This window comes from Triticum urartu, chromosome 1, assembly GCF_003073215.2.
Source record: "Triticum urartu cultivar G1812 chromosome 1, Tu2.1, whole genome shotgun sequence".
Lineage (NCBI taxonomy): Eukaryota > Viridiplantae > Streptophyta > Magnoliopsida > Poales > Poaceae > Triticum > Triticum urartu.
Window position 1 is genome coordinate 333,656,205 of NC_053022.1, and position 8,274 is coordinate 333,664,478.

An 8,274-nucleotide genomic window follows, 5' to 3' on the forward strand; every position below is an offset into this window, starting at 1 on the left:
AAGCTTCAACTGTGGTTCGTAAAAGCAATATTCAAACATATACACCTCCTGAGCAAGTTAAAGTTGAACCTAATATTGCTATTGTTAAAGATCTCTTGTCTGATAATATAGATGGGCATGTTATTTATTTCTGTGATGAAACTGCTAGAATTACTAAACCCCGTGATACAGATAAACCTAGACCTGTGGTAGGTATGCCGGTTATTTCTGTTAAAATAGGAGATCATTGTTATCATGGCTTATGTGATATGGGTGCTAGTGCTAGTGCAATACCTATTGACTTATACAACGAAATTATGCATGACATTGCACCCATTGAGTTAGAAGATATTGATGTCACAATTAAACTTGCTAATAGAGATACTATTTCACCAATGGGAATTGCTAGAGATGTTGAAGTCTTGTGTGGGAAAACTAAATATCCTGCTGATTTTCTTGTTCTTGGCTCCCCACAAGATAGTTTTTGTCCCATTATATTTGGTAGACCCTTCTTAAATACTGTTAATGCTACCATAGATTGCAAGAGAGATGTTGTTACTGTCGGTTTAGATGATATGACTCGTGAATTTAATTTTTCTAAATTTAGTAGAAAACATCATGAAGAAGAATTACCTAGTAAAGATGAAATTATTGGTCTTGCTTCTATTGCCATACCTCCTAGTGATCCTTTAGAACAATATTTACTAGACCATGAAAATGATATGTTTATGAATGAAAGAAGGGAATTAGATGAAGTATTCTTAAACAGAAACCTATTCTAAAACATAATTTACCTGTTGAAATCCTAGGAGATCCTTCTCCACCCAAGGGTGATCCCGTGTTTGAGCTTAAACCGTTACCGGATACTCTTAAATATGCTTATCTTGATGAGGAAAAGATGTATCATGTTATTATTAGTGCTAACCTTTCAGAACATGAAGAAGAGAGATTATTGAAAATTCTGAAGAAGCACCGTGCTGCTATTGGGTATACTCTTGATGATCTTAAGGGCATTAGTCCCACTCTATGCCAACATAAAATTAATTTGGAAGAAGATGCTAAACCAGTTCGTGATCATCAACGTCGGCTGAATCCTAAAATGAAAGAAGTGCTAAGAAAGGAGATACTAAAGCTCCTTGAGGCAGGTATAATTTACCCCGTTGCTGATAGTCAGTGGGTAAGTCATGTCCATTGTGTCCCTAAGAAGGGAGGTATTATTGTTGTTCCTAATGATAAAGATGAATTGATTCCTCAAAGAATTATTACTGGTTATAGGATGGTAATTGATTCCGTAAATTAAATAAGGCTACTAAAAAAGATCATTACCCCTTACCTTTTATCGATCAAATGCTAGAAAGATTATCCAAACATACACATTTTTGCTTTCTACATGGTTATTCTGGCTTCTCTCAAATACATGTATCAGCCAATGATCAATCAAACACTACTTTTACATGCCCTTTTGGTACTTCTGCTTATAGACGTATGCCTTTTGGTTTATGTAATGCACCTGCTACCTTCCAAAGATGCATGATGGCTATATTCTCTAACTTTTGTGAAAATATTTGTGAGGTTTTCATGGACGACTTTTCCGTCTATGAATCTTATTTTGATCATTGCTTGAGCAACCTTGATCGAGTTTTGCAGAGACGTGAAGAAACTAATCTTGTCCTGAATTGGAAAAAGTGCCACTTTATGGTTAATGAAGGTATTGTCTTGGGGCATAAAGTTTCTGAAAGAGGTATTGAAGTTGATAAAGCCAAGGTTGATGCTATTGAAAAGATGCCATGTCCCAAGGACATCAAAGGTATAAGAAGTTTCCTTGGTTATGCCGGTTTTTATAGGAGGTTCATTAAGGACTTCTCAAAAATCTCTCGGCCTTTGACTAATTTATTACAAAAAGATATACCATTTGTCTTTGATGATGATTGTATAGAAGCATTTGAAATACTTAAGAAACCATTGATCTCTGCACCTATTGTTCAGCCACCTGATTGGAATTTACCCTTTGAAATTATGTGTGATGCTAGTGATTATGCTGTAGGTGCTATTCTAGGACAAAGAATTGATAAGAAACTAAATGTTATTCAATATGCTAGTAATACTCTAGACAATGCTCAAAGAAATTATGCTACTACTGAAAAAAAATCTTAGTAGTTGTATTTGCCTGTGATAAGTTTAGACATTATATTGTTGATTCTAAAGTAACTATTCACACTGATCATGCTGCTATTAAATATGTTATGGAAAAGAAAGATGCTAAACCTAGACTTATTAGATGGGTTCTCTTTCTTCAAGAATTTGATCTACATATTGTTGATAGAAAAGGAGTCGAGAACCCCGTTGCAGACAACTTGTCTAGGTTAGAAAATGTGCTTGATGACCCACTACCTATTGATGATAGCTTTCTTAATGAGCAACTAAATGTCATAAATGCTTCTCATACTGCTCCATGGTATGCTGATTATGCTAATCACATTGTTGCTAAGTTTATACCACCTAGTTTCACATACCAGCAAAAGAAAAGGTTCTTTTATGATTTGAGGCATTACTTTTGGGATGACCCACATCTTTATAAAGAAGGAGTAGATGGTGTTATTAGACGTTGTGTACCTGAGCATGAATAGGAACAGATCCTACGCAAGTGTCACTCCGAAGCTTATGGAGGGCACCATGCTGGAGATAGAACTGCACATAAGGTACTACAATCTGGTTTTTATTGGCCTACTCTCTTCAAGGATGCCCATAAGTTTGTCTTATCTTGTGATGAATGTCAAAGAATTGGTAATATTAGTAGACGTCAAGAAATGCCTATGAATTATTCACTTGTTATTGAACCATTTGATGTTTGGGGCTTTGACTATATGGGACCTTTTCCTTCCCCTAATGGTTATACACATATTTTAGTTGTTGTTGATTATGTTACTAAGTGGGTAGAAGCTATTCCAACTAGTAGTGCTGATCATAACACTTCTATTAAAATGCTTAAAGAAGTTATCTTTCCAAGGTTTGGAGTCCCTAGATATTTAATGACTAATGGTGGTTCACATTTTATTCATGGTGCTTTCCGTAAAATGCTTGCTAAATATGATGTTAATCATAGAATTGCATCCCCTTATCACCCTCAGTCTAGTGGTCAAGTAGAATTAAGTAATAGAGAACTCAAATTAATTTTGCAAAAGACTGTTAATAGGTCTAGAAAGAATTGGTCCAAGAAACTTGATGATGCATTATGGGCCTATAGAACTGCATATAAAAATCCTATGGGTATGTCTCCGTATAAAATGGTCTATAGAAAAGCATGTCACTTACCTCTCGAACTAGAATACAAGGCTTATTGGGCTATTAAAGAACTAAATTATGATTTTAAACTTGCCGGTGAGAAGAGGTTATTTGATATTAACTCACTTGATGAATGGAGAACCCAAGCCTACGAAAATGCCAAGTTGTTTAAAGAAAAAGTTAAAAGGTGGCATGATAAAAGAATACAAAAGCATGAGTTTGATGTAGGTGATTATGTATTGCTATACAACTCTCGTTTAAGATTCTCTGCAGGAAAACTTCTCTCCAAATGGTAAGGTCCTTACGTTATCGAAAAGGTCTACCGTTCCGGTGCCATAAAAATCAACAACTTCGAAGGCACAAATCCGAATGTGGTAAATGGTCAAAGAATAAAACATTATATCTCAGGTAATCCCATAAATGTTGAAACCAATGATATTTAAACTATAACCCCAGAGGAATACATAAGGGACACTTTCCGGAATGTTTCAGACTCTGAAAAGGAATAGGTATGTGGTACGGTAAGTAAACCGACTCCAAAACAGTTTTTAAGGCAATGTTTCTCCATTTTGGAATATTTAGAAAAATAGAAAAATAAGCAGCAGTCCGGAAAGGACACGAGGGCTCCATGAGGGTGGAGGGTGCGCCCTACCCCCTGGGCGCGCCCCCTACCTCGTGGGCACCTCGTGTGCTCTCTGGACTCCGTTTTCTTATAGAACATATATTTTGGTCGGTAAAAATTCATTATATAACCTCCCGGGAGTTTTGACGCCCGTATCACGCAAAAATCTCTTGTCTTTGTTTCGACCTGTTTTCTGACCAGGGTTCTCAAGGCCAGGCACTATGTCGCCTCCCTCCTCCTCCAACCATGAGGGCAATGATGCTTGGCTAATGAAGATAGAGCTGAAGAGAGAAGAACCTATGGAGATCCACAAGGATGAAGGGATCAAGAAGGCCATGGAGGACCAAGTTCCAGCAACAGAAGACACCCTTCAACTAGATCACAATCTTCTTACCCCAACAGAAATCGAAGCCTTCAAGATGATTGAGTTGGCTCGTATACAAAATAAGTATCTCACACATGAAAATATTTTGTTGAAGGAGCATATCATCGCACTCAAGGGCATTATCCGCAAGCTAGAAGACCTCCTACGTCGATGTGCGACTATCCATCATCAACAACTCCACCTTCTTCACCAACAAAGGATACATAATCACCTGGGTATGGGCACTCCACTTGGCAACTGCCAAGCTTGGGGGAGTGCCCCGGTATCGTATCACCATCACTTTTATCTCTACCATTTTTCTTAGTTTGATCATTTTGGTAATATTTTGATCTAGTAGAATAAAAGTTCTTAGTATGATCTATTTGTGAGTTTTTCTTTATGATCCTTCTATGTAATCGAGTTCGTGAGCTATATAATAAAGATTAGTGTTGAGTCAAGGGCTTGATTATCTTTGCCATGATCCTAAGTGAATAAAAGAAAAGAGAAAGAAATAAAAAGAAACAAAGAGATCATGTGACTCTTATGGAGAGTAATGAGCTCACATATAAAGAGTATGATGAATAAAAGTTATTGAGAGTTGACAAACATAGTTTTGGTCATCGTTGCAATTAATAGGAAGAAATAAAGAAAGAGAGGTCTTCACATATAAATATACTATCTTGGACATCTTTTATGATTGTGAGCACTCATTAAAATATGACATGCTAAAGAGTTGACATTGGACAAGGAAGACAACGTAATGGTTTATGTTCTCTTACATCTGAGATAAATTATATTGTCTTGGATCCTCCAACATGTTGAGTTTGCCTTTATCCCTCATGCTAGCCAAATTCATTGCACCAAGTAGAGATACTACTTGTGCTTCCAAATACCCTTAAACCAGTTTTGCCATGAGAGTCCACCATACCTACCTATGGATTGAGTAAGATCCATCAAGTAAGTTGTCATCGGTGCAAGCAATAAAAATATTGCTCTCTAAATATGTATGATTGATTGGTGTGGAAGAAATAAGCTTTATACGATCGTGTGACATGGAATTAATAAAAGTGACACACTGCATAATAAAGGTCCATATCACAAGTGGAAATATAAAGTGATGTTCTTTTGCATTAGCATTTTGTGCATCTACCCATAAAAGCGCATGACAACCTCTGCTTCCCTCTGCGAAGGGCCTATCTTTTACTTTTATCTCCTACATTGCATAAGAGTCATGGTGATCCTCACCCTTCTTTTTACATTTTATCCTTTGGAAGCACAATATGTTGGAAGGATCCTAGTATATATGGCTAATTGGCTGTGAGTTTTCATGAACTATTACTGTTGACATTACCCTTGAGGTAAAACGTTGGGAGGCAAAACTATAAGGCCCTGTCTTTCTCTGTGTCCGATTAAAACTCCATACCCATAAGTATTGCGTGAGTGTCAGCAATTGTGAAAGACTATATGATAGTTGAGTATGTGGACTTGCCAAAAAGCTCTTACACATTGACTCTTTCCTATGTTATGATAAATTGCAATTGCCTCAATGACTGAGATTATAGTTTGTTAGTCTTCAATGAAGTTTATGATTCATACTTGATATTGTGATTGAATTATTACTCTAGCATAAGATATCATATGACAAGAATTATATAAGTTGATGTTCTAAGAATGATCATGATGCCCTCATGTCCGTATTTTATTTTTATCGACACCTTCATCTCTAAACATGTGGACATATTTTTTGATTTCCACTTTTCGCTTGAGGACAAGCGAGGTCTAAGCTTGGGGGAGTTGATACGTCCATTTTGCATCATGCTTTTATATCAATATTTATTGCATTATGGGCTATTATTACACATTATGTCACAATACTTATGCCTATTCTCTCTTATTTTACAAGGTTTACATAAAGAGGGAGAATGCCGGCAGCTGGGATTCTCGCTGGAAAAGGAGCAAATATTAGAGACCTATTCTGCACAGCTCCAAAAGTCCTGAAACTTCACGGATGATGTTTTCCAAATATAAAAAAAACATTGAGCTCAAGAACTTCACCAGGGGGGCACACCCTGCCCACGAGGGTGGGGGCACGCCCTACCCCCTGGGCATGCCCCCCTACCTCGTGGGCCCCCTGGTGGCCCTTCGGTGACCATCTTCTGCTATATGGACTCTTTCGATGGGAAAAAATCATAAGCCATCTTCTCGGACAAAACTCCGCCGCCACGAGGCGGAGCCAATCTAGGGTTCTGGCGGGGCTGTTCTACGAGGGAAACTTCCCTTCGGGAGGGGGAAATCATCGCCATCGTCATCACCACCGCTCCTCTCATCGGAGAGGGTAATCTCCATCAACATCTTCATCAGCACCATCTCATCTGAAAACCCTAGTTCATCTCTTGTATCCAATTCTTGTCTCCAAGTTCGAGATTGGTGCTAGTAGGTTACTAGTAGTGTTAATTACTCCTTGTAGTTGATGCTAGTTGGTTTAATTGGTGGAAGATCATATGTTCAGATCCTATATGCACATTAATACCCCTCTGATTATGAACATGTTTATGCTTTGTGAGTAGTTACTTTTGTTCCTGAGGACATGGGAGAAGTCTTGGTATTAGTAGTCATGTGAATTTGGTATTCGTTCGATATTTTGATGAGATGTATGTTGTCTCTCCTCTAGTGGTGTTATGTGAACGTCGACTACATGACACTTCACCATTGTTTGGTCCTAGAGGAAGGCATTGGGAAGTAATAAGTAGATGATGGGTTGCTAGAGTGACAGAAGCTTAAACCCTAGTTTATGCGTTGCTTCGTAAGGGGCTGAATTGGATCCATATGTTTCATGCTATGGTTAGGTTTACCTTAATACTTTTGTTGTATTTGCGGATGCTTGCAATAGAGGTTAATCATAAGTGGGATGTTTTTCCAAGTAAGGGCAGCACCAAGCACCGGTCCACCCACATACCAAATTATCAAAGTACCGAACGTGAATCATATGAGCGTGATGAAAACTAGCTTGACGATATTCCCATGTGTCCTCCGGAGCGCTTTACATCATATAAGAGTTTGTCCAGGCTTGTCCTTTGTTACAAAAAGGATTGGGCCACCTTGCTGCACTTTATTTACTTTTGTTACTTGTTGCTCGTTACAAATTATCTTATCACAAAACTATCTGTTACCACTTATTTCAGTACTTGCAGAGAATACCTTGCTGGAAACCGCTTATCATTTCCTTCTGCTCCTCGTTGGGTTCGACACTCTTACTTATCGAAAGGACTATGATAGATCCCCTATACTTGTGGGTCATCAACCTGGAAGGTTCACGCGAGATACTACAAGGCGTGGCCGGGCATCTTAGCCCTTGACGCAAGTACTCGAGACGGGCCGACGGGGTCACATCGATCGTGAGTCTCTTCTCGTTACCGCGTGCTCCTAATTCACTACGATTTGGATATTTGATCTGAGGGGCCTCTGGCCAAATAACACTAACCATCACGTGGGCATAGTATGGGCGTTCTGCGACGTATGCATCAGCCGAAGCTTAATCGACGTCAGCGACTGAGCGGCGCGCGCCGGGTTGGACTGCATAAGCTCCTGCCTTGTTGAAGGAGGTAGCTAGGTCTGCTCAACGGCCGCGTACGCAACGTGCAGGAGTTCCCGGGGAGATGGCCCATGACCCCTGGGCATAGGTTTAGTCCGGCATGCTGACCTCTCTATTAAGTCTAGGTCGGGTTGTGGCATATTGTTTGGCCGAGGCCGGGCATGACCCAGGAAAGTGTGTCCGGCCGGAGTTAATCGAGCATGATGGGTAAGTTGGTGCACCCCTGCAGGGAAGAAAACATCTATCGATGGCCTGTCCTACGGTAACGGACACTTGGAGTTGTATCTCGATCGATACAACTAGAACTGGATACTTGTGATGGGAATTGGATTGTGATGAGAAATGGATAGTATGGCTCTGGGATTGCTTTCTCGTAGGGAGTCGAGAAAGGATCTCTGGACGAGGTTGATAACACTTCTACTACTTTACTTTATG